The sequence below is a fragment of the Centroberyx gerrardi genome, chromosome 20 (genome assembly GCF_048128805.1).
Source record: "Centroberyx gerrardi isolate f3 chromosome 20, fCenGer3.hap1.cur.20231027, whole genome shotgun sequence".
NCBI classification, from domain to species: Eukaryota; Metazoa; Chordata; class Actinopteri; order Beryciformes; family Berycidae; genus Centroberyx; species Centroberyx gerrardi.
Window position 1 is genome coordinate 18,511,255 of NC_136016.1, and position 25,973 is coordinate 18,537,227.

Sequence of the window (25,973 nt, forward strand, 5' to 3'; positions counted from 1 at the left end):
TACTATTGGGCATGGCTTCACAGTATCCAAGTGCTAAAGTTTCTCAGAGCCAGTTGTCACATGTTTGAGATTGCATTTCTACCATTTGGCGTGTGAATATTCTTCCCCTTGTCATAGAGTTTCATTGCCCTCCTTGTCACAGGGTTTCATACTATTTTCCACACTCATTTTGTACCTTGGCTTTTACGAAAGCGTCTCTGCCCAGTCGGACAGTCCCCCAGCTTGACGGCTGACATTTCCACTGAAAGAGCCCTATTGTTGGCTCTTAATCCCCCTCCACCCTCCTCTCCATAAAACAATGGTATCAATTGCTTCCACTGAGTACATCCACAGCTCTAAGTAAGAGACAGGCTGGCCGGGCCTGCTAGCTAGGCTGCCAGCCGTCCTACCAGGCAGCCAGGCCGACCTCTTCATTCCCAGCGATGGCTCTCTGCTCCAGCCCACAGATTCCTCTCCAGGCAACTGCGCTAATATTATCTCTGTAGCATGAGAACTAGCCCATGATCGTGACTGAACTGCCACCTCGGAAATGCACAAATAAATAATGGCTGTGTATATATTTATTTTCCCGGGGAGACAGCGGAGCAGACCGGCGGCTTCGACCCCTCCCCACCCCCCCACCTCCCCCCACCTCCTTAATGAATGGTCTCCATTCTATTTTCCTTCATTTTCCCCGGGACACCGCCATTAACTTTGACAGATGATATGTTCTTCCACTGAAACAGTGATCTTGAGCACATTGTCATTGGAAATCGGATTCGCACACCCACCCCTTTGCTCCTTGCCTTTCCTCCCTCTCTCTCTTTCTCTCTCTCTCTCTCCCCTCCTCCTTTTTTCCTGGTGCTCTCTCAGTCAGCACCGAGGGACATGCTGTTAATATTCCTTTTAGAGCTGCACTGTACAGCCGAGCCGCCAAGTTAACCCTCTGCTGCCACGAGCCAGACAGCTAGCCTGATAGCGCCTGTCACTAGCACAGATGTCTGGCTAACCAAGCTCCTAGAAAATGCCAATACTATTCAATGTCAAGTGTGTGCCAATGGCCAGTTATGCATGAGGGAGAATCAGTGGGCTAGTATTAGCAAATCATGTATTTTTATGTTTTACTCTATGTTTTACAGTGGTATAGCCTAAGTTTTGGATCTCGGTTTTACTTTTGGGTCACTTAAGACACTTGGACAATAGAAAAAAAACCACACACATCCAACAAAAAAGTCACTTCAGGTGCTGTATTGAGAATAAACAAGTAGAACAAAAGAATAGAATCTGCACACTGGATAGCTCCCGATGCAAAATGAATGTATTAACAGTGCTGTGGTTGTGTTTCGAGTGTGCTGCTCTTCATCAGACCGCGCCTCATGTTCCTCATTTAAGACACTTGACAGCTCCAAAACTTTTCACGACCTCCGGGCTTTAGGGAACATCGCACAAGGCTCCTGTACAGTGACCGATCCAGTCTAGAGTACTGCACAAACCAAAGCATCTTTCAAGAGAACTAACCCTCTCCATCGTGCCTCCTGTGTGGGCGTACGAGGCAACTTGATGGTGTGTTACCCTGCTGCTGTGGTTGCAGCTTCCTGCACATTAGCTCGAGTTGCCGGGCCACATTTATCAGTGTGAAGTGAACACCACGCTGGAGAGATAATGGTCCTGAACAAAGATGATACCACTCTGGCTGCCGCTGCTGCTGCTAGCTCTAACAGCTAGCTGCTAGTAAGTGGCTCAGCTCATAGCATCGTTATCACACCACTCTGCTCGGCTAGCTTGTGCCAGCCAAGTCTATTTAGCTAGTGAGCCGCTGCTACTTATTCTGTCTCCACGGGCTGTCACCGCAGCGCAGCCAGGCCCAGTGAAGAGCCATCGCGCCGAATCACTGTCATGCTAAAATGCTGCAGCACAGAGCCTGTTAGACGATGGGATTCCAGCGCTTTCAGCCGGAGGAGGGGAAGTTGAGCCAAAATGACCCCCGAGAGACCGCAGCAAAGGACGATATGGGCCAAGCACGTATCATGTAGCTTTGTGCAGGTTTACACTGTGCAAATATACATGTTTCATGTCTCACGTCTCAATGTTTCATGTCTTCTCTCCTACAAAAGCTACAGAAATTATTACTGTGTTTGTATCTTACACATGAAGGAACTGCATGCAGGAGAATAACTCGTGAGGAAACGGTCTCAGAAAAGCACCTAAAAAAACGTCTCGCCTGGCAGATGTTTGTCATGCTGAAAGCATAACCGGTGGATGTAAATGATAGTCATTCAGTCAGTGAGACAGTGAGACACTACCAATGGCGGCGGATCCTTTGATTGGTTTTGTACTTCATTTCATGTCAACATAATTTCCATTTTTCTTGGCTTTTTGTGTCGCAGTAATAATTCTGTAATATGGCGCACCAGGCAGCATATGGCTGCCATTTATGATCAACAGCCTCTGTAAAGAGGTGACGGGAATATGCAAATGTCTGCATGCTAATGGAATAGTAATGTAATGAACTACATTGTATATGGCCAATAATGAGCTCCGGTTATTGAGTGTTGATGGCTTCTTCTCAGCCAGCCTTTGTTGTTTCACAAGCTGTGGCTTTCTTGTTGTCTTCTTCATGGCACACATGCACGCTACCACCCGTCACACACCCACACACACACACACACACACACACACACATACTGAGATACATGAACATTACATTCTTATTGATTCATGGCATTGGGAGAAAAGCATATTGATAAATACCTGGAGTACTCGCCCATTGAAATTGTGAAACTAAATTGGGCAGAACTGAGACAGATGCGGCGCAGTAAATTAAACAAGCAATCTTCTCTGTTGGGTGACAGCACAATGGTGATTAGGGTTTCATGTGAGCTGCCCTACATTATTTATGGCTGTGCTGTGGGCTGCCTGCAGTTGAATAGACCCACAGTCCATTGACTGGGCACATTACGGGAGGCCGAGTCGTAGCGAGAGGGGGAGTTAAAAATGGCTTTATTTCCTCTCGAGGAGGTCCATTTTCATCTAAATGAAGGTGGAAGCCCCAAGCGTGTTGTTTCCAGGCCCTGCGTGTGTGAAATGTGTTGACTGTGTTCCAAGAGGCTTCTCTGCTCCGTGTTCCAGGGTGATTTCCACAGAACCTCCCATTTGTACACATCAGCCACTCCTAGTTTTCTAAGCCACTGCCTCCCCAGCTTGCTGCCCTCTGCCAAGCCACCTTTTGGCTGGGTTTTGTCCACTGTTCTAGCTTGCTGCACCTACAAGCAGTGTTTTTGTTGTGAAAAAATCAAAGAGAGAATCAATGGGGGCTACATCTGGCCGTCCTGTTGGAAAACTTATACATCAATACGAGTGCACCTATAAAAGTGTTATTACTAATTGCCTACTTAAATCGATAGGCATGCACATTAATACTAATTAGTTCTATATTGATATTAGTTTTTTCATTGATATTTTGTAAAACAAAGCTGGGTGGGGGAAAAATGCAAGCACAACAGAATGTGGTTGGTTAATACAAATAAGAACACACACAATTCAGAGTATTATGGAATTGCGAAAGTACCAAGGAAACTTATCTTGAGTGGCCCGTACTGCTAACTTGTGACATATTTCCAGTAGCTTACATAAGTCCCTGCAGCAAACACTGGCCTCCTATGTCAACAGCCGCATTTTTGCCTCACTCAAGGACTGTAAGAGTGATAAGGACTCGATTCTGCTCAAAGATTGCCTTGTTCTAGAGCTCATAAACAGAGATGATGGAGAGGGCCGAAGCACTTTTCTGCAGAGGGCATATTACTATGCAAGTACTTCCAAGTATGGCGCAACAAGCATTTACACTCTCCGTCACCGTAGTTACAACAGCAACACTATCCCTAAACCCCAACCATCATTTCAAGGCGGCGAACTGATTGATCTGTTCAATACTGCTAAATTACCCAGTTGTATTTACAGTGCATAGCAATTAGAGCCCTATGATGTAAAACGTGACAATCTTATTATTCATTTAATGTGTTTAGATTGCAAAGTCCTGTGTTTGGGTCATTTAGACTCCTTTATTCAATATTGTTCTGTACACAGTACTAGTCTTGGAAAACCAGTTCTTGGAGAATAACAAACAACTACAGTATTCGTAGCTGAGATGCAGTGACCTTGGAGAAAGAGCTCTGGCTTCGTCGACGGCTTGTACTTGCCACTGAAAACTGTTTATCTTCTCCGTGTGTCGAACAAGGTCGGAGGTGTGGAATCTCTGCGATCGCGTGTTTCGTTTGTCCGTTTCGTAACTGTTATCATCAGTGTGGAATTTCTGCCCATGCATAAGTTATGAAATGGCTATAATGAAGGCTATGTTTGTTTTATTTGTCAAATTAAGTCCATCTTCACTTTGATGGATGTGTCCTGCGTGAGCGTGTCCTCTTGTAATCGTCCTTGTGTTGTGTGCCCCATGCCGCACAACAGCGTGCGTTCATTCTCGGTTGGCTTCTGGCCCAGAATACCCACTCTGACTCTGGTCCACTTGTCCACAGCACCGACACAATGCCAAGCTGCCGAGCTTCTTCAGAGAGCCACTGTGGGACAGCCTGCTGGGGGTGGGGTGTTTTCTGATAAGCCCGTGCCAAATCTAGTTCTCACACTCAATCACTTCTTTGTCATTTCCTCCATGTGAATGTCAGTGTGGCTGGGCTGTGGCTCTCCATGGATTGCCTATGTTCAGATACCTTGCATGGCTTTCATCAGGACTGAGGCAGCGCAGCTCGCCTCCCCCTCAACCACAACCGCAACCCCTTCATCCCCCAGCCATTGTTTTCCTATCGAATGAAATTTAATTTTAAGCCTCTCTCATGAAGCATGAAATACAAGCTTTTATATTGGCATTGGCAGGTATTTAAACTTCTGATCTGATCCAGGCCATGCTCATTAAATTGTCAAACTGACGCAATGTTTCATTGCCGCCGCTCTGTGCCAGCATGGCATGTTTTTCCACTTAGGGATTCCAATATTTGTCTCTGTCATAAACACGGGGCATCTGGTTGCCAGTAGTGGTCCCGGCCTTCATTTAGCATTGGACTTTGACGTCGAAATGCGGCTGAATTCTTCAGAGAAAACCTGCCTGTCTTCTCATTTTGCAGCTAGCGTAGGTATGATAAATGTTACTAATCACCTATTGACCCCAAGAGGTCAAACCTTTGCCCCGTCACCCTTCCCCCTCCTCCTCCCTGCTGTCTTCTCTCTGGCTCTGTACCCTGTGGATAGCCTTTATCCTGCACAGGCAACAATCTGCACAGCTATTTTAGTTTTAGTTTTAACACTGGTCGTCTACCAGCAGATACCAGCCAAGCCTAACTGTGGACTTGCCTTGTTTGCAGTCAAGTGTGAGATTTTTTCCCTCTTCTAGATTTATCTCTCCAAAAATATCTGTTATTTGGCCTTGTAGCCTCTACAATAACTTTGTGTTGTGAATGTGATTAGATACAGTGAGCCAGAACAGATATGCCCTCCTCTCCGTCTTCCCTCAGCTTTGGTTTCAACCTTTGCACTTCTAATATCACAGACTCTCTGTTTTTTTTTTAGGATCTTACTGAGGAGATAAGTAAATGAGGGAAGCTGTGAGATTATCGGGGAAATAATCTTTTGAAAGAAATGAATTTGGATGAAATACCGAGGACAGAGGGGTGTGTGTGTGTGTGTGTACAGTCACACACACACACACACACACACAGAATAGCTGTGTTGGATGGTGTTTCTGTTCCGCTTTTTTTTTTTTTCCACCAGCAGTGTAAAGAATCGCATAGGAGCTTTTGTTCTTTCGAAAATCCACCTGATAATGTCGGTGGCTGGCTCCTTGCCTGAGCCGGGCGGATTTAAAATAAATAAATAAATGTAATAAAAAAAACTCCCGTCCTCCAGTGCCCAGCCCAGCGCTACACAATTTACACACCCAGCACAGTGGCCCAGATTTTCTGCAATCCCCAGCCAAACAGCTCTCCTGTGTGAAGTCTTTGGAAGTGGATGGCGAGTGTCAGTTTCAAGGGGGGAACACTCACAGTTGAAGAGTGCAGCACAGGTGGGGGAACAACAATGCCGACAACAGAATAATGACACTAGCATGGTGCCAAGTTGGTTTTGCCTGGGTCCACAGATAGGCCCTTACTCCATCCTCGCCTCCCTTCCCACTTGAATGTTCCACATGAGACTGATTGAGCCATTTCGTACAGCTAAGCCGCGTGAAGAGTGCTACTTTTATAATGAAAGAATACTGCTAAATCAAGGCTTGACAAATCTACTTTCTCCATGTCCTCACATTGAGGGTTGGCGGATTAGACTCTAATTTTAGTGCCACTTATCTTTTCAGCTGCTTTTAAGAATTAGTTCCAAATAACAAAAAAGTGTGAAAAATGTGAAGGGTGCTGGGTTTTGAGGGGGGTTGGGTGGGGGGAGGGGGAGGAGGAGGAGGAGGGGGGGGGGGGGGGGGGGGGGGCATTGTCAGGAAAGCAAGGCTGTGAAAAAGAGATTGTCTAGTGGCGGTGAGGGCCTTTGCATGAGAGTAAGAATTTACATAAAAATCTCCAGAAAAAAAAACTGTCTTTGCGGTGGTTGGGCAAAAGGCATTTGTTAAGCGGAAGTCTTTGAGGAGTTTCTCAATCCCCCCGCCTACACCCCACAGTGTCTCGAGTGGCCCCAGCACTTCCAGATCACAAAGCCCGATGAAGTTTTTCGAATGCCACGGATCATGAAAAATTGAAGAGGACTTTTTTCACCTCTCTCTCTCTCTCTCTCTCTCTCGTTGAGTTTTCCCCAACACTCAGAAACATAGATCCTGAGCGTTTGTGATCTAACTGAAATGTGTGCGCGCAGTGCCTCTGTCTGTGTGTGTGTGTGTGTGTGTGTGTGTGTGTGCTCAGGAGTCTAGTTTCTGGCTGACTTACTGCAAGTCAGCAGTAAGTTCATCTAGTCTAAACAAAAGCACTTTTCTGGAAGGCCTGACTTATTCTAAAGTCACTGAGACCCTGATAGTTTGGCCCTTTCCGTCTCAGATGTGTTTGGCCGCTCTGACACGTCATCAATACAAAACAACCATCAATACCCCGCTGCAGGCAGTCGCATTTAAAACAATGGGGGACAGCACAGTGTTGGTGTGCATTCAGCACTTTTGAATAGCCGTCAGCTTATTGATTCCCCTTCGAGGTCGGCATCAATTCCTCTCTGCCTGCTCTTTTCTGTATGTGACAGCGGAGGGCAAATGCATGTTTAAAACTCGCTGCTCAATTGAGTGTGTGTGGGGAGGGGGGTGGGGGGGCGGCTCATAAAAAACCACCACGGCAGTTTCCACCCAGATTTGCTTCTCTTGGAGAGGAGCCCTTGTCGTTGCGGGCAGTGTTTGGGTGTGATTATGTAATCCATCAGGGTATTACCATGGGCAGATCCCTGGGGGGAGGCGGGGGGGGGGGGGGGGTGATGGTGGGATGGTGGGATGGAGGGGTGGGTAGGTAATGGCGGTAATGGCGGTGCTACTGATGATCATCGTCTAGCAACAGCCCAAGGGCAGGAATGTTTTGTGTGGCGATGTGTCCGACAGGTGGCTAGGAGACGCTAATTGATTAATGATCGGGGTGATATATGAGCCCCCGCGGCCGGGCCCGAACATAAAGGCTCGGAGCACCGGTGTCGCCCTAAATCATTTCCAACCAGGCCAGTAAACCCAAAACAGTTCTCCCTATTAGCATATGAAAGGCTGAGGAGGAGTGGGGGGGGGGGCACTGTCCCTTCCAAGCCCTTTGTAGACCACCTATTGTCAACATCCCGACTCTGAATTAACAGGCTAGCGTTTTATGCCAAATGAGTAATGACAACAAAGATGGTTTTATAATAAGGGTCACTCAGCACTAATGAATGATTAACATCACCACAAACTAAGCCTTCTGTATTGTTTGTATTTTGCCCCCTTTTTTTTTTGCCTGTGCGCGGCTTTGACAAATGGCAATACCAGCCTATCATACAAGATGATTTTACACATAAAAAGATCTGTGTCTCATGCACTGTATGGGATGTAAAGTGCTATTATTCTATGACGGAGCATAAAATCTTGCTATAAAACTGAAAGTCGAGTGGATGGGTTATTACCATGTGTTCGTAACTATAAATCCCAATACCCAGCGGTGAAATAATTTACATACTTTCTTTACATGTGGCTTTTTTGCTCAGTACGTCATGTAGCTGACACATTTTCCATTCAAACACTGCTGGATTCTTCTTGAATGATTGGACATCAGTGGAATTCACCTGCCCCAAGATGATCGTATTTTGTACTTAGCGTTCCACATAACATTGTCACAGTGGATTAGTCTCTCTCACACTCCCTCTGCCTCTCTCTCTGGTTATTTACCATTCCACAGGGGGCCTTGCGTGACCCTCTCCATTGTTTTGTTTGGATGACTCTGAAGGACAATGGCAGTCTGGAGCCTTGGCCTGTACTCAGCGTGTGTGAATCTGCATCTTTTTCCATTGGGAGCGCTGTCCTCCGATGTCAAGAGAGGTTGTGTGATCTATGTGTGACTGAAGGGGGTTTCCACCGCTGAGAGCCAGCGCCTCGTGGGGAGGGGTGTATAGTGTGTGTGTGTGTGTGTGCGTGAGCAGCTGGCAAAATCTTATAGAACCAAGTGAGTTAAAACAACACATTGTGTCTGTTTTAATGCGAGCTCATGACTCTCGCCGCGGGGCTGCCATTTCCAAATGACCCCACGCCTGGAGACGGCTGGTCGTCCCCGCGCCGCCTTCCCCTGCAGTCGTTTATTTACACTTTTCGTATCGAACGGCAGCGGAGGGGAGGTGCTGTCACAGCGAGTTAGCGAAGTGTCTCGGAGCGGATGACTGATTTCACTTGAGAGTTGGACCGCCCCTCCCATCAAACCCCTTTATCCATCAGCGCTTGAAAAACCCAAACCCCCGGCGCAGGTGCCGGTGCCGGGCGCCGCATCGGGGATCGGGAGACCCTGCTGTGTTATCGTTTCAAACTCTCAGCGAGATCACGGTCCCTTGGCAATCGAGGCCTTCGAGGCGCGGTGCATCGGGTCGCCGTGTATCGGGTTCCATTTGAAAAGCAGATGGACTTGTCTGGCCGGGCTCCAGCTGTGAGGGCCCCTTCTCCGTGTGTGTGTGTGTGTGTGTGTGTGTGTGTGTGTGTGTGTGTTAAAGGTGAGTGTCTGCAGTGAGCTGCGTTCTCCCATCAGCAAGGATAAAGACGTGATTACCCCAGGCTACTCCTGTCCACTCTCATCAATGTATAGACTCCCAGTCTCGCACATGTGTACACACAAACACACACACACACACATGCACACACACATACCGTCTCCCCATCTCATCCAGCCTGTTCTTCCTCTAAATGAAGCTGTGATTGGTCTAGTGGAACAGTAAAAGGCCAGCTATTACAAGTGAAAGTTGATGCGCATGCACATCAAACATACGCACACACACACAGACACACACACTCACTCACATTCACACTCACACACACACACACACACACACTCACTCACATTCACACTCACGCACACAGTCACAGCTGAGACTGTTTTGGATGAGGATAACTAACTTAGACACCATCCAGATCCACAAACAGGAAGTGAGGCGCGCAGTGAGACAGGACGTGAGGTCAGGGGTCATGCAGGGCCTGGGCGCGGGGCGCGGGGCGGCTGATTGGCTGATTGTCAGGTTGGAATGGATACCAGAGGGAGCAGCATGCAGACCAAGAGGCTGACACATTAACGCTGTGTCCTCAACTGGAGTTACCAAAAGCATCTTAGTCCCAAGATCATCTTACAGGCCGGTTGGCTTGCAGCTAGTTGCCGCACATTAGTTTCCATTAGAATTGTTCACATGCTAAGCAGGGCAGCAGAGCTATCCTCTCATTTAATGGAAATCAACAAGAAGACCAGCACAATCTGATGCAGGGCCACGCTTCACATCTGAAATTATCTGATGTTTTGACGGATTTATAGTCCTGTTTAAAGGTGCAGTGATTGTAACCAATAATTAAAGGGGCATTAATTAATTAAGTGACTTTTATCGACCTCTATCGGAGACCGAGGAATTGCAACAACATCGACAGGTCTCTGGCACAGCGTACGGAAAATGTGACTTTAAATGCATGAGTATGGGCCAGAGAGTGAGTTTCTGAAGCCAGAAACGTCAGCGCCTGGTGAAGAAATCGTTGAGTCATTGGTATTGATCAAAAACCCATTCAAACCCCCGTAGATAGATTAAAGCACAAAGCTAAAACAGAGAAGAATTGTGCGACTGATGTTTTCAGTTAGTTCAGGTCTGCACCTTGCTGTGTGTGCATTCTGTTTACCCAACTTTATTCCATTTTGTGGTGTGGGACAGTAAAGATTGTGCTTAATGTGTCTTTAATGTACAGTTGTTGTGCATTTTTACCCAAATATCCAAATTTGCACAGGCACCACTTGGCACTGCAGTTGGCTCTCCCTCTCTCTCATCCTTTTGTCACACACACAATTAGCAAGAACACCACAGGTTGCATCCGATGCATGTGAGCAACATTTGCTAGCACAAAAACCATAGCAGAACATATTGCACTCATCTTGCAGAAACTGTAGGTGAATGTGGATAATCTAATTCAGTATTTGCTTGTGTGATTCTTATTTAGCCTCCTCCTGTATTCATGGATGAAATGTTTCAGTAGCATAGAACCTGGCTTTGTACAGTGGCCAGTTGGAAGAAGTAGACAAACAGTGTGCGAAGTGCAAATGAAGCCAGTCTTTGTGAGCGATGATGAATGCGTTATTTTTAGAAAAATGTTGTATTTATATCTCTGTGTCGTGTGAGTTACCTCAGGACCTTGTGAAGACAAATTAGTGTGAAATCCATTTGCTGCTTGGAGAACAGCACCAAGGCCACATTAGCCTTGAGGGAGGGGATTTTTCTGAGGGGTATCATGCCCATTTCAAAAAGCAACCTTCGCCATGGCTGTCAGGAAGGCTCTGTCCTGACATAACTTGCTGTTTTCTTGGTTGACTGAAGTATAGAAACTTTCTTCCCCGCTGTGACGAGTGCCTAGTGAAGTGAAATAGACCAAAACAGACCACAATTTTAAATGTCATTGGTTTCCCTTGAACATGCTTTTGGAAAACCCTGGCCTGGTCCACAGTACTTTATTTTACGGGGGCTGGAGAGATAGCCAGCGCACGCTAAAAAGAGCTAGCCGCTGTTTTCTCCTCAAAGAGAAGACAGGAGAAACTCACTTAAAGAGTGCTTTTGACACAAGCCAATTTTCCATTCAAAAATTGTTGACCATGATTATGCAGTTTGGCATTTCTCTTGAATCAGTGAAATCCAGCAAAGTGTCTTTTAGCATGTTCCTTGCAGACCACCAGCCTGTAATTTTCACCATGTTGTTTTTGGCAAAAACAATCCCGCAAAACATTTTCCATGCTTTCTGCCTCACAAATGTAGCTTTATCAGGGTTCCTAATTGCCATCTGACTGTTTCAATTTGAATCTGCAAACGGACATGTTAGTAAACATTGATGATGTTTAGCAACATGCATAAACAAAACGGCATTGTGCGTCTACACGTACACACACACACACACACACACACACACACACACACACACACACACACACACACACACACTGGCTCCAAACCAGTGTCGTGAGGTCCATGTCTGAGGCGGGCATTCATCTGTGCGGCGTTGGCCTAGCTATCTTTCGATGACAAGATGACACGCCACTTTAGATTTGTCTCCATCTTGGCAATGAAGGCGCCTCTGTGTCCCCCTTTGTGCACCAGGCTGAGGGGATTTCAGGCTGCCACCTGATTCACATTGCTGTAATTGAGTTGTGGCCATGAGCGCTACTGTGCCTCCCTAGGCCTTAGGTAATTCACACACCACAAAAGCACTGTTTTACTCCACTTTTCACATGATGTCTGGGGCAAAAATATAGCGAGTGAGAAAGTCCAATCTATTGGAAGGGGCGGGGGGATTACCAAGAGAGCGAGAGTGAAAGAAGGAAAAAGAGAGTAAGAATGTAGTGAAGCAGTTGCCACTGCTGTGGCAGCGAGGCTACAGAGCCACTGAGTCTGCAGCACGTGGATAAGGACCACAAAGCTCTTAGTTTCAAATATCTTTCTCTCTCTCTCTCTCTCTCTTCCTCTCTCTCCTCAGAGCTTAGGAGCTGCAATCGATTGAAGGGGAGATTTCCTCGGCCAAGGACGGGGAGATTGACGTTTTTGGGGTAAGCCCGAATTTGTCGCTCCTGTCAAAACTCTGGGTAATTGGAGTTCTCCACACTCCACACTTGTGTCTTGTGGGTACCAAACGGCAGCTTGCTCTCTGGGCAATAGGATTGTTCCTCATCGCGTGCCTTTCTGTTTGCCTCATTGGTTTCTGTGGTTGTTCTTTTGGAAGTTTAGCACAGCGTTGAGCCCGTTGTCTGTATTTCCCCTGTGTCATATCTGCTACCTTTCACTGTCATTTTGAAGGTCACGTTTTGGTCACTATTGTTGCCCTTGCTAGATGTCTTTTCAAACCATTTTCACACACGGCCACACCTACACACACACATACATACTCTCTGCACTGTTTACAGGCAGTATCTTGTGGCCTGCGCGCTGCCAGGAGTAAGGATCAAGTCTAATCCTGGGTCTCTTGCATCAGAGCTGGAGCTGCCAGCATTGAGATTTGCTCTGTCATGTTAAAGCGATAAAGACCAGGCAAAAACAGCCATTTATCATCAGGGACCGGCCTGAAGAACTTGGCGAGATCGCGCTCAGGGACAGGTCATCACATTTATACACAACGGAAATTGACTTTTATTGGGTCTGATTCCGCAGCCTAATAGACTGCAAACATTGTGGCAGCAGCAACAACAATCACATAACATTCATTCATTTCCTTCCATTTCATCCTATTTCATCTAATTGAGCCAAAATAATGACTACAGCTGCTGATTTCTAGGAAGTCATGGGTACACTGAAAGAGGAGAGGCCAAGTAGGTTGTTTTTTTCCCTCTCAGCCAACCAATGGACAGAGTCGCAGGGGCTGAGGCGAGGCTTGTCCCGTCCTGTCCTGTCCGTCCCTGCTTGGCCCAGGGGGGAAGGTGATCTGTCCCCCCCCCCCCCCAGTCGACCGCCTCCCCCATACCAGCCCCCCAAAAAAGGCAATTAGGATGGGATCGGTACCAAGACGCTAGCCGATGCCCAGAAGGATGCCAACCCCCTCTACCAACCTCCTCCCTCCCACCAGAAGGGGTGTATGTGTGTGTGTTTGTGTTTTTGTACACACACACACACGCGCGCGCACCCACAGAGGACGACCATGTGTCATAACTGTGGATGACAAGTGGTCTGGCAAACTCTCCCCTATTAGCTACCAGATTGACATATGGTCGGTCTGATGGGCAAGGCTGTGGCTGGCACACTGGCCTCCCTCTGCACACACCTCTGTCGCTCCCTCCATCTTTCTTCACCGCTTGATTTTTGTTTACACGGAGAAAGTTTTCCCCCGTTGAGTTCTGTTCCTTTTTGCGAGGCGGGGAAACCGGTGAAGACAATCAGAAAGCTGTGTAGGAATTAATGTAGGTCAGTTTGTGCTTCGATTTCACTCTCCCTTTCCTTGTTTACATGGAATAAGACCTCATTCACTTCATCTGCTCGTGATGAAGCGTCAGATGTTGGGAAATCATGTACTTATTCCATTAGCTGCTTCATTTTTTTCACGGCCATATTTCATTTTGTGATCTGGGGGAAGGTACATGCAGTACTTGTATGCAGTCAGTCAAGTGCCAGTTTCTCTCATTTGCTCTCTCTCTCTCTCTCTCTTTCTCTCTTACTCTCTCCCTTCCTCTCTATCCGTCTCTCACTCTCTTTCTCTCTCTCTCTCTCTGAGTTAGGAGGTTTGGGGTTTTCGTCTCCACTTAAAGGGGCAGTTAACCCCCCCCTCCCCCGTCATAATTTAGCTCCAGTCTCATAAGAGGGTTGGGAAGCAGCCCCGGCTGTTGATGTGGAACACATGCCTTTAATGATTCACACTCTGCGTGCGGTAGGTCGGCGGTGGCTGCCGAGCCCGCTGCCTCTCCCTCTGCTCCGTCTAGAATGGGACTCCTGTGTTTTTTTTTGTTGTTGTTGTTTTTTTTTTTTAAACCTCGCTCCGCATATGGAAACTTTGGGAAATGTGCTGTTCGTGCCTAGTCGTTCCTGTGCAGTGACGCTTTTTATTCTTCCCCGAAGTTGGACGGAGTGGAATAATCGGCATTCGATACCTTTGTTGTTTAACCAGACTTAAAAACGTTTTTCCTTGCCACCCTGTTGGGGCAGCTTTTGCTGCTTTCGCAGATACTCCTTTATACTTTTTTCCCCCCTTTAGATTAAAACTGTCCTACTTAACTTGTGTCGCTGTGCCAATTTCTTTGAAACTCTAATGAATGTTTAGCTATTCATGGTTTCTTTATTAAGTCTTGTGAAAGTCACCAAAATGCCTGAGGTGCAGTTGTTCTTTCATTGTAATAAAGCTTTAGTGTTGCCATACTGTACAAGGGGCTTTCCAAAAGTGACAACTCTCAATGCACAAATGATCAAGCATATTCTTATCAATCTATTTGAATTGTCTCAATTGATTTACTCAAACCCCCAAACTTGGTCAGCTATAGTTGGGTGAACTCCTTCAAAGCCAGTTGATCTGGTGTGCTGTCACGCTCATCTACTGTAAGGCATTTGAATAGCAAGGTATTGTGTGGCATCTTACTTCCTCACCATCAGCAGAATAGCAGAAGTGTTCTCTGCAGAAGTGTGCTGTCAGTGCAGCTACTCTAAATTGATTTTAGTTTTCAGTAGTGAGTGTGCACTCCACCCACTGTTCTGTTTTTCAGGCAGTGCAGTGAAAAAATAGACTGTATGATAAAACGGCATGAACCTCATTCAAACCAGTGTAGCCGGTGTGTGTGTGGCCCTTTCCCCGGTGCATTCGTCCACTCAGCTATTGGTTTACCTCTGATTGGGTTCTGTAAGAGGGGATTTTCTCACTGTACAGGCAAAAGAGCAGTGAAACGTGCCAACACGTGACAGGGAGTAGGCCCTGTCCCGCCATCAAAGCTGACATAAATTGCTTCCTGTTTTTGCTCTCACCCCTCCCCCTCACCCCCACCCCCTAACCCGTGGGCCTGACATCTTTCCATCCACGCTTCCATCTTTTGTTCTTCCCTTTCTCTCTCTCTCTCTCTTTCTCTCTCTCTCTCTCGCTGTCTCTTCCTCTGTCTCGCCATCCTGGGCCCCACGCCCCTTCCCGTGGCCTCGTCTGACCTCGCCTTCCTCCTCTCGCACTCACTCGCACACTCACACACACACACACACACACACACACGCACACCCCTCTCTCTCCTACCGCACACGCTGACTGGACACTCACACACACACACACACACGCACACCCCTCTATCTCCTACCGCACACGCTGACTGGACACTCACACACACACACGCACATGGTATGAAGGCAAGTGGCTCATGTCCCTGACATAGCTGCGGTGGTTTCAATGCTCTGGGTCAGTGTTACTGTTGGGGAAGTGAGTGGCTCTTTCCTTACTGCACAGAGACAGCCGAGCGGGTGGCTGCAGCAGTCTCAAGAGAGACAAACACACTCTCTGACCTTGCTTGACAGAAGGGCCGCGCATATACGGTAGATGACTCATGAAATAACATGTATGGGCAAGGCCGAGGCATTGAATTCATGTGCAAAGGCATGAAATACATCCTAATGCTTTACTATACAGTCATTGTCTTAGTGGCGGTATTGGATCGTATTTTTGTCATAATTGGTGGAAATGCATACGGGCGTTATTGGAGTTTGCAGTCAAAATGCGTAGCTGTTTTGTGTTATTGCAAGAGTGGTTTAGATGGCCTTTTCCCACTAGTGCTTAACTTAATGCCCATGTATTTACCAATCAGTGGTTTACTGTGTAGTTGTGAGATGGTGCTAAGTTTTTACAATACCCTTTTAATCCACAGCACAAATAAACTGCCACTCGTAAACCATTGCTTTAATGGCACTACGGCTTTGTGCCATTTTATGTATTTTGGGCAAATTGGTGTTAAACTGTTTAGGGCGACAAATTAAGCCTGCTGTTATGGCTTGTTTTGTAGTTCAGTTCTCTCAAGGCTGGCTTTGGAGCAACAGGGTGGGTGGTTAAAGTGTAGTGTGTGTGTGTGTGTTGGATTTGATGAAGAGACCTCCCCTGATTTGAGCGTTTCTACAAAGCTGCACACGATACTGTATGCAGAAAACCCCAGCCACTCCAGGCGAGAGGGCGTAGCTAGCAGTACTGAGCAGTCTGCAGTTCCTCTTTGGGGCGCCTCCTGACAGGAACTTGGCAGCGGGGAAACATAAACAAATTCCCTGTGGTGGGCTGGCAGGCTGGGCGGCGCGGCTCCCCCCTGTTACCATACATGCACAGCGCAGCGCAACCCGGCTCAGTCTAGCCCGGCTCAGCTCAGCACCCGCAAGCTGCGAGGAGTAGATCTTAAAGGGACAGGTGCCGCCTGGGCTCCTTAAAGGGGCACCAACCCGCTCCATACTCCTAATGTGTTTTTCTTCTCGCCGTTCCATAGGCTGACTTATTTGCATTCCACAGTATTGTTTCAGAGTGACAGTGATGTGTGTTACTTCCCGGTGCACGGACCTCCTCGGAGGTTTCCAACAACACCATTCAAACGCTGCCTGGTGGAGGGAAACTGCCGCCAGAGGCCCCAAAATGGCCGTTTCTGCTGAGGCAGCAGAAAGCCGTAGCTATGGGCGATGTCGTTTTGGAGTCTGGGGAGATGGGAGGGAGGAAGTGTAGAGTAGTGACTGTAATCCAGTATGGAAGAAACACACACACACACACACACACACACACACACACACACACGCACATATATAGTATACCCACACATGGAGACATAACACACACACACCCAAAAATACATGGTTGCACACACATGCTTACATACACATGCATGTGCAGGCCTGCACTCTCTCTTTCTCTCTCTCTCTGTCTCTCTCTCTCTCCTTCTCTCTCACTCTCCAAACACAGTAGTGTATTGTGCAGCCTGACCTGGTCCCTGTCCAAAGGCGAAGAGAACCCAGATTGCTGAAACAGAGGGCCCACTACTAAAGGGCCGGCCAGGCTGTAGTTGTTATAGCCTGCTACGGCCTTCCAAACCAATGGGGACTGCTAGCCGAGCCCAGAAACTGTGTGCGTGTGTGTGTGTGTGTGTGTGCCTGCATGTTAGGAGTGCCCATTTCTTTTTGATCAGCCACAGAAGGGTTTTTTGGACGGCAGTTACTGGGGCCGACTTGGCACCTCGGCGCAATTTCATAAGCACTGGTAAAGGCATTTGCCTGGCTTTTAATAGTCCGTCGTCTCCACAACATCGTCCAAGCGCACTATTTTCATCCATCTTCTAATGGTGGTGCCGGTAGAGATATGCCGCAGAAGAGAGGGAGATGACGAGGAGGAGGAGGAGAGAGAAGGAAGAGGAGGAGAGAGGAGGAAGATTTAATGTAGTGTTATATAGTGAATCTCTGGAAGTCTCTGGTTAGTCCTTTTCTTTTTTCCTGGAGTGGTCGTGGACGCAAGAGCCAGCTCAGAGTCTGCTTCATTGGTTTCATTTGCCTGGGCTGGCTGTTAAAAAAGGCTGGCGTGTGTGTGTGTGTGTGTGTGTGTGTGTGTGTGTGTGTGTGTGTGTGTGTGTGTGTGTGTGTGTGTGTGTGTGTGTGTGTGTGTGTGTGTGTGTGTGTGTGTGTGTGTGTATGTACGCGTACGTACGCGTACGTACATACATGTGTTTAGCACCCCTACTTGTGTGTATGTATTAAGAGTTTCATTCCAAAATGAGATATCCACCATTTGGAAAATGTGATACATATTCTTACAAAATGATTGATAGCACAAAATTGTAACAAATGATTGTACATTTTAAAGAACAGTAGGTAACTCAAGTCCTTGGTTGACAAAATGACACCTTTACAGACTGGATCCTACATTTTAGATATGTTGAATGATGAATTTTTGGTAATGGATTTTTTTCCAAAATAGATTTTGCAAATAGCATTATGGAAATGAACACATTGTTCAATGATTTTCCGTAGCAAACTGAACAAAACAAACAGGCTATGTGCAACCCAGCTAATGTAAATACCACATAGGCTTAGCTAAAGCCATAGTTGTTTCATTAGGCAACATAAGTGTATTACACCTACATCGGCTGAACCCCTCATTACTTTACCTTTCCCACAAGTCATTTCAGCCTTGCAATTGCACTGGACCACGAGTAAACCTTTATGCAAAATCATCGCAGACTCCTCAAGATCATGTAAAATGGGAAGCAGCAGGGATTATGTCACTGCCAGACATTTTGTGGAAGTAACGATGTTGGCGTTTCCCCAGCTCTCTGTGTGTGTGTGTGTGTGTGTGTGTGTGTGTATGACAGGGAGAATAGAACAGTCAGTGCTCTCTCTGTGAGCAGGAGAGGAGTGGAGGGAGGAGAGGAGGACGAGGAGGGCGTGACAGAGAGTCTTAGGATCAAGCTGTTCCACTGACAGAGCACAGCACAGGCAGTGCTGGTGACACTGCAGTGCACAGGAGGGAGGCAGGGAGGGAGAGATATTGTTGAAAAAAGGGGAGGAGGAAATAGACAGAGGAGAAGATAACACCGAGGGGGAGTTGGAGAGACAGAAGGAATGCCCCCCCCCAAAGGAAGATTGTAGATGAGGACACTGAAGATGGGAGAGATGGAGGGAGACAAGGATGAGCGCTCCTGGTGTGGTGGCAGGTCTCCTGGGATGCCATTAGCTGGTGTGTGTGTGTGTGTGTGTGCATGCAAGCTTCCCCATTTAACTCTCTGTGTAAGGCTCTTCTTCATGCATGTGTATGTCCACGTTTCGTTGTGTGTGTGTGTCTAGCACTCATGTGGAGTAAAACCTCCCGCTGATGAGGTAAAGAAGACAGCACTGAGGGCCTCAGCTGTATCTCCACTGCCCCCCCCCCCCCTCATGTCCCAGTGGGCACATCTCTGTAATGGCCACCTATCGATCCAGAGGCCTCCTTGTCCACACTCAATGCCCATCGATCGGCACCTCGCAAAGACTCTCGGAGGGCTACTTCACATCCTGTGGCTGTGGGTCGGTCCGTGGACGGTGTGTGCGCGGTGTGTGCATGTGTGTGAGACAGTGCTTGTTTATATTCTAGACAAGTATTAAGTCATACAAATGTGTGTCTACGTGCCTGCATGTTTATACCTGTGTGCATATATTTTTGTGTGTGGGAATGTGTGTCTCCATACCTCTCAAACAACCTTCCTGCACCCCATTAACGTAACCTTGAGAGCTTAAGTGAAATGGTCCCATTGCACCATGGAGTGAAGGCCTTACTCTCATCAAACCATGAAAGATGCAGGCCTCCATGTCCAAAACCTTGCAGCATAAAGACGTTAACGCCTGACATAAAAAGACTCAAAGCTCACCCACTCTGCAGTCTCCCAGAAGAAGAAAGACAAGGCAGAGAAAGAAGAAGAAGGAAAAAAAAACTCCCTCGCTTCCCATGTTGAGAAAAAAAAACCTGATTAATCAATCGAGCCACATGAAAACTTTGCTTGTTATTGTTGCTGCTTGATTTATTGAAGGCCTGGATCTGGGTCAAGCATCCCCCTTCTCTCTCTCTCTCTCCCACTCTCTCTCCCCTTCTTTCTTTCCCTCTCTGTCTTTTTTTTCCCCCCAAGCAAGGGCCCACCCCCCACGTCTCTTCCCTTTGTCTCTCATCTGGTTTTCTGTTTTTGTTAAAGGACAGTTGATTAATGGTGCCACAGACAAAGCCTGCAGTCTGCTCTCAGCCCGGGCCCAGATAGGGCTCCACTCTAGGTAAACCAAAACACATGTGCTCTGGACAGCCACTGGGAACCCCCGAGGAGAGAGAGAGAGAGAAGAAATTGATGACAGTAGGCGCTGATGTATTATATACATTTATATAGGGCCCTTCCTGCACTGGAAAATGCACAGAAAAGAGTGAGACGAGGAATGAGGGAGTTGTAAACGTGTATAGAGAGCCAGATTGACACACTCAGGGTGTGGCCTTCAAACCGTTTCTGGGAAATGTAACTAAGGTTTAGCTGCACTCTGTAGCCTCTATGTGTTTATTGCAGTATAAAGTTATCATTTTGCTTAGGCTCGTTTTCACCTCTCTCAGGGTGCAATGGCATTTATTTACTGATTTTAATGTAGCGAAGAGGCATTTCAACACCTGAGCATTTCTTGCCTGCAGGCTCCCCAGGAATGAGTCTTGTGTCAGTAAGAGACTTGTAAAAGAGAATTGCCTTATTGAATGATAAGGAGCATATTCCTGTGACTGCGTCGAGAGCTTTATTGTCAAGTGTCTTCATAATAGCAGGGCTTGACACTCTGTCATACTTTATCGCTGTGTGTGTGTGTGTGTGTGTGCGTGTATTTATGCATGTATGTAGCACTGACATGCTCTAATTGGCTGTGCTCGCTGTCTAAGGTGAACATATCTCTTCAGAAATGATTGCCCAGAAGGTAAAATGGGTAATACCAATCATTTGCTATGTTATACCCTATGGCACTAACCTACTGAACCATTCTGCACTGCTTCAATGCACAGGCAGATCCCTTGCTGTGACTATGAAGATAGAATATGGAATGATGAATGTATATACAGTATGTAGAGAGACTATCCATGGTGTACTGTCCCTTATACCGTCCCTTTGCTCTTCAGTTGAGGGGTCCTGTTGTCCCTGTATGTAAATATACAGTATATGCTGTAACTTGTACATCCACCCAAGTTAGTGCCATGCTGATGGCAGCCTTGGCACATCAGTACTCTGTTTAGTCACTTTTTTGAATATTGCTCTGGGTTAAACAAAGTACCTGTTTGTCTAAGCACCAATGTCACCGAGACAAATTCCAGAGCATTTATTGCACTTGGTGATTTGAGTGATTGTACCACTACATCGCCACAGCATCTTTCTTTTCCAGATGTTGGGATTCAAATATTGTTCCAACAACCCTGTTTACTTCCAATGCCATCATTAACTTTTTAACTCACATTGAAATGCCCCCTTCTCAAAGTGTCGCCACCCGACCTATGTATGCCAAAAGAAGCAGTGATTGAGTGTAGGTCGGGAGGCAGAGAGAGCCGGGAGCGGTCCAGCCGGTCAGCAAAGTCGCCGTGCAAGAGCAACACCACCAGCGCTGTGTGAAACAGTGCACACCCAGGGCGAGGACAGGGCTCTCCTGAGGGCTCTGCTGCCGCCATCCAGTGCCTCTCTATGCCTGCCAGCTTCCTGTCTTTCCCAGCTCGCTCTGCTGAAGATCCATCCCTGCTGGCGGTGACCCTAGAGCTTTCCTCAGAGTCTGTAAGGGATCAGCGACAGCATGCGGGCGGCCAGAAGAGGAGGCAGGTGATGAGTGTAGCTGGGGATCTACACTGTAACCCAAGCAGTGAACCATCTTTCTAACAGACTGCTGACTCTGAGAGGATGCCCAGAGCCCCAGGAGAGGACAGGATTTGTCAGTTTGTGCCTCCATCTTCCCAGGTTCCTGTCCCATCTCCCAGCATTGGTCTGGATTCGTAAGGGGTCCTTCAGAAGCCAGGATAGGAGTGCTGGTGATGTTGGCGACCCAGTTACTTCCAACACAGCTATCCATTGATGGATGTCGTCAGGTAGTTTGGGTTGCCACTGCATAAGTTTCTCCACTCCTGACCTAGCAGGGTTGTACTGTATAACAGTATGTATACAAGAGAGTTCACATCAGGCTCTGTGGGATTTGGGCTGCTCACAGTCTATGATCGTCACCACCTTGTTTGACCTGGGGCATTGGTGGAGGCATTTTGGGTGTCAGCGCGATGTGTGCATGGTGATATCCAAAAATATCCTGTTGTGCCAGGGGAAATTCAATTTCATGAAAAAAAAAGCATACAGTAAAGGCTGCAGTTAGCTTCTGCCTTTCAAATCCCCTAATATTAGGCACGGATTGGCCTGATTTCAAAAAGTTGATGAGAGAACACACAGGGGACCGTTCAGGATAGGCAGGGTGCTGTATGTTTTGCTCAGCGCTTAGCGGTGACACCGTTTCCTCTGGGACTCACTGCGAGCTGGAGCCGAGGTGGGTGCATACTTCTTCTCCCAAAAGAGAGTCTGCTGCACTCCCGGCGGAGGCCCTGGCAGCCCCACCCTTTCTTCCCATGGGTTACCTTCCTCTCGAACAGTCTCAGGATGACACCCTGCAGTACACCCTTGACCAAGTGATAAGAGTTGGTGGTTAGTTGGTGCACCCTGGCATAGTTCAAACATGCCCATACTTCTGTTTGATAATAGATTATACAGAGTCATCATACGCAAAACAAGCAGCGCATAACCTGATGGCTGGTCATCTGGGAGTAAGATAAAACATTGAACCAGCTCATGGCCCACTTCTGCTGACAAAGTGCTTGAATTGCTCTCCACTTATTGCGACAAATTACTCTCAAAGTCGCAAGGGCTGGTCATGTTCATCGCTGTGTACGGTGAGTGGTGGATGATTATGAGGTAGCACAGTCTTACAGGGGCGAGGCACCACAGATATGCCATCTCAGTCTCCTTACAACCTGGAGCGAGGTGGTCCTGGTGTCTCTGGTGGTTTGATTCCATTGTTAATCAGCCAATCCCAAGTTCATCTGTTGTGATGGCCATCTCTCAGGACCAAAGACCAGAGGTAGCTGTGTTGCAGAAGTATTTTCCAGGTGTGTCCTTGCCCATAACAGGACACACAAACCTCATAGACAACATACACCACCATATAGAGACTCCCCCCAGGTTTGTGGTGCAGACCTGCCACTATTGCTCGCCTGAACACAAAAAGTTGTTCAGGCAGAATTGAAAGCCATGCTGGAAATGGCACTTATAGAAGACGTAAGATGAAGGTGTTTCCCTGTCATGCTTGTGCTCAAGGCTCATGGCGGTTCGGTGTGGACTATCACAAGGTGAAAGTGTCAACATTGGATTTGACCAAGGGCTACTGGGAAGATTCCCATTTCTCTGAAGTCCAAAGAGAAAAAGTAGGGGGGCTGGACCCCTTGGGACTGTACATTAGCTGCAAGCTCTTGCAGTGTGAGGCTACGATACTAAGTCTAGCATCGTAGAAAAGTGTGAGGAGTGTCTTATCATCAAGTGGGTGATCATCACCCTCCACTACTACCTCCTCGGTGGGCCACCAGTTCACCCTTTGTTCCGATCATGTCCTACTACAGTGACTCCATTGCGTGAAAGATGCCAACCCGGTTATCACTCATTGGTGTCTCCCTTTGCAGGGTTAATTTCAAAGTGGGGGCACAGATGTTGGTCACCGACTTCCACTCCTGCTCAGAAGTGGCGGAGGGGAGTTGGTTGTTGGCCGGACTGCACCCTGGCCAAAGTCAGGAAAGGAGGAACCTTTGTCCAACAGAGGTAGTGCGTTTTTGAGTTTGCCCTTTAGGATTTTGTTATTATTTTGGTGCTGAAATTAAGTATCGACTGAACCAGAGCTCCAGTGTTCATCCTAGATAAAGACAGACATTGTTACACTATGTTATTCAGCAATGCGGTGGGGAGATGAGAGACCGAGAGGTGAGCAGTTTATCCAAAATTCCACGCATAGCCGAGTACCGCAGGCTTTTCCTAGATCACCAGAGTGACGTGCATGGTAGCGGTAAAGGTGACATGTCACATGTTGACATTCTAACCCGCTGCGGGGCTGTCCTACGTATTGTAGTCCAAACAAGCTGGTTGTCCGCTCCGATGAGCATAGAGCTAAGTGGCTCATCGTCACTTTATTAGACTGTAGACTGGGAGCCTGTTAATATTTCATGCCCCCTTTCCCCTGGAAGCAAAACCAAAGGCTCAGCTGTGCCTGTCTCTCCCTATTCCTTGTCTTTGGACATTTTAGGCCTTTTCCCATTTTGGACTATGAGTTATTTACTCACTTACCCCCCACCCATTTCACCCTCCAATGTGCACCTGCTTGGATGAACAGATGACTCCATAGCGCCAGAGGGGGAGGTAGAGCGGTTTTGTCATATTTTTTTAATCTTTTTTTTTTGTTAGCTTGTTTTTTCTGTCATTACCCTCCTCCTCCCCTGTTACTCAATGATGATGTGTATCCAGTACCAAATGTACGCTTTCTCCCTCTTTTTCTCCCTCCCTCCCTCCCTCCCCAGGGAGTGTCTGTTCCCTTCATATTTTTGGAGAGTAGCTTTTTTGCCTTTTTTCCCCTCCTCATCGTCTCTCATTGCACTGCGGTGTCAGATTTAGTTATGTATGCACCCCATGTCTTTGATCCCCCCCCACCCCCACCCGCCACCCCTGTGTTGTGTACATTGCATAACCACCCGCTGCCAAGCCTAGAGGTGTACCTCGACTCTCTCTCTCTCTCTCTCGTATCCTCCCATTCCTCTCTTTTTGACACCCTCCCACCCCCCCATTTTCCTCTTGGTTCTTTGGCAGCAATCCAGGTCATCACTCCCTCCCTCCCTCCATCTCCCTCCTCCCTTTTCCTCTTGGCTCCCAAACCTTGAACGTGGGAGCAGTTGGTCTCCCTGCCTCTCTCTCTCCCTCTCTCTCTCTCTCTCTGTCTGTCTGTGTATTTGTCTTTTTCTACTCCCCTCTCACTGTCGTTTTTCCACTCCTTCTCCCTTGCTCTCTCTCCCTTTTTTTCCCCCCAGTTCTTTCCCATTCTCTCTCCCTCTCTACTCATCTCCCCCTTCTTCTTTCTCTCCCTTCCTCTTCTCTCCCTCCCTCCCTCTCTCCTCTCTCCTCTCTCCCAGTGGTCTCATTAGGCGTGAAGGAGGCTGCCTGGTGTGTGTATGTGTGTGTGTGTGTGTGTGTGTCTTCTCCTAGGCAAAGTCTCACTTGACTGAGCATGCCACTTGCAGTAGTGGGGGCCTGGGCTCCATTATTACCGCAAAGCTGTCACAAACAGTATATAAAGTAGCCTCCTGTTGCCGAGCCGCGAGTGAACAGAGGGCACTTCTTAACAACAGCGACAACTACTGCTACCTCCTGTTCTACCTTCCCCGTACCATAGACACCACTGTTGCCATGGTTGTAGAAACCAATGTGCACAGATATACAAAAAAATACACAGAGAGGTATGCAAAACTATGCACACATTCAACCTGGCTATATAATTTTGCCTCCTCACTCTCTATATAGACACAGAGGGATAAAGCCTGGCACATGCTGCTGCCATCAGATACTCGCAGCCACATACTGAACACATCTGTCTGTCTCTTTTCTATATTGGCACCCCACCTATGTGGTCCAACCTGTGGAATGTCCGATGCTCCTCCGTCTTCCTCCCTCCCGAGTGAGTGACTGATTGTGTGTGTGTGTGTGTGCGTGTGCGTGTGTGTGTCCACCACTGTTTTGTTAGTGTCTGGTTACAGGGCCGGGGCCATGTGCAGGAATGGGCCCCTCTGCTGCCTCACTGGCAGGCCTGACCCCGCCAGGTCAGCGTCCATTACCACATGAAACCTAAATGTCAACCGCGGCCCCCTGCTATAGCCATTTGTCTTCCTCTGTGGGTCAACCAACACACACACCCCCACCTGCTCTCGCTTGACCAGCCCGGCAAGCCTACACACATATGCACATACACACACACACACACACACACACATATACATATACATACAGGCTAATGGGCATCTTTATGTTAGATAAACAAGGAAATATTCTCATTTTAATGATGGCATACACAGGCATGCATGCAGGCTGTGCCCCTGTGGGCATGTATGCACACATACATACCCTCTTTCCCTGCATCAAAGGATGAATCAGAGTGCTCCCACTTCAAACGGTAAAAGCAGGGGAGCTTATGCCCCCCCCCCACCCATTCCATCCATCCATTCGCTCCTGAAATGAAAACATGGGCAGGGGTGGATGAAGGGTGGTTGGGTAGCGGAGTTT

At 47.6% G+C, this 25,973-nt stretch overlaps 1 protein-coding gene across 2 annotated transcripts in view; it reads left to right on the plus strand.

Annotated features, from left to right (window-relative positions):
- Positions 1-25,973, plus strand: part of raraa (retinoic acid receptor, alpha a) — a 151,843-nt gene that overhangs the window by 5,330 nt on the left and 120,540 nt on the right. The window contains exon 2 of one of the 2 annotated variants that reach the window (XM_078290622.1): positions 12,170-12,239. The exons of the other annotated variant lie outside the window; for it this stretch is intronic. The gene's annotated coding sequence lies outside the window, so the exon portion shown is untranslated. The remainder of the gene's footprint in view (positions 1-12,169; positions 12,240-25,973) is intronic. 2 annotated transcript variants of the gene reach the window in all.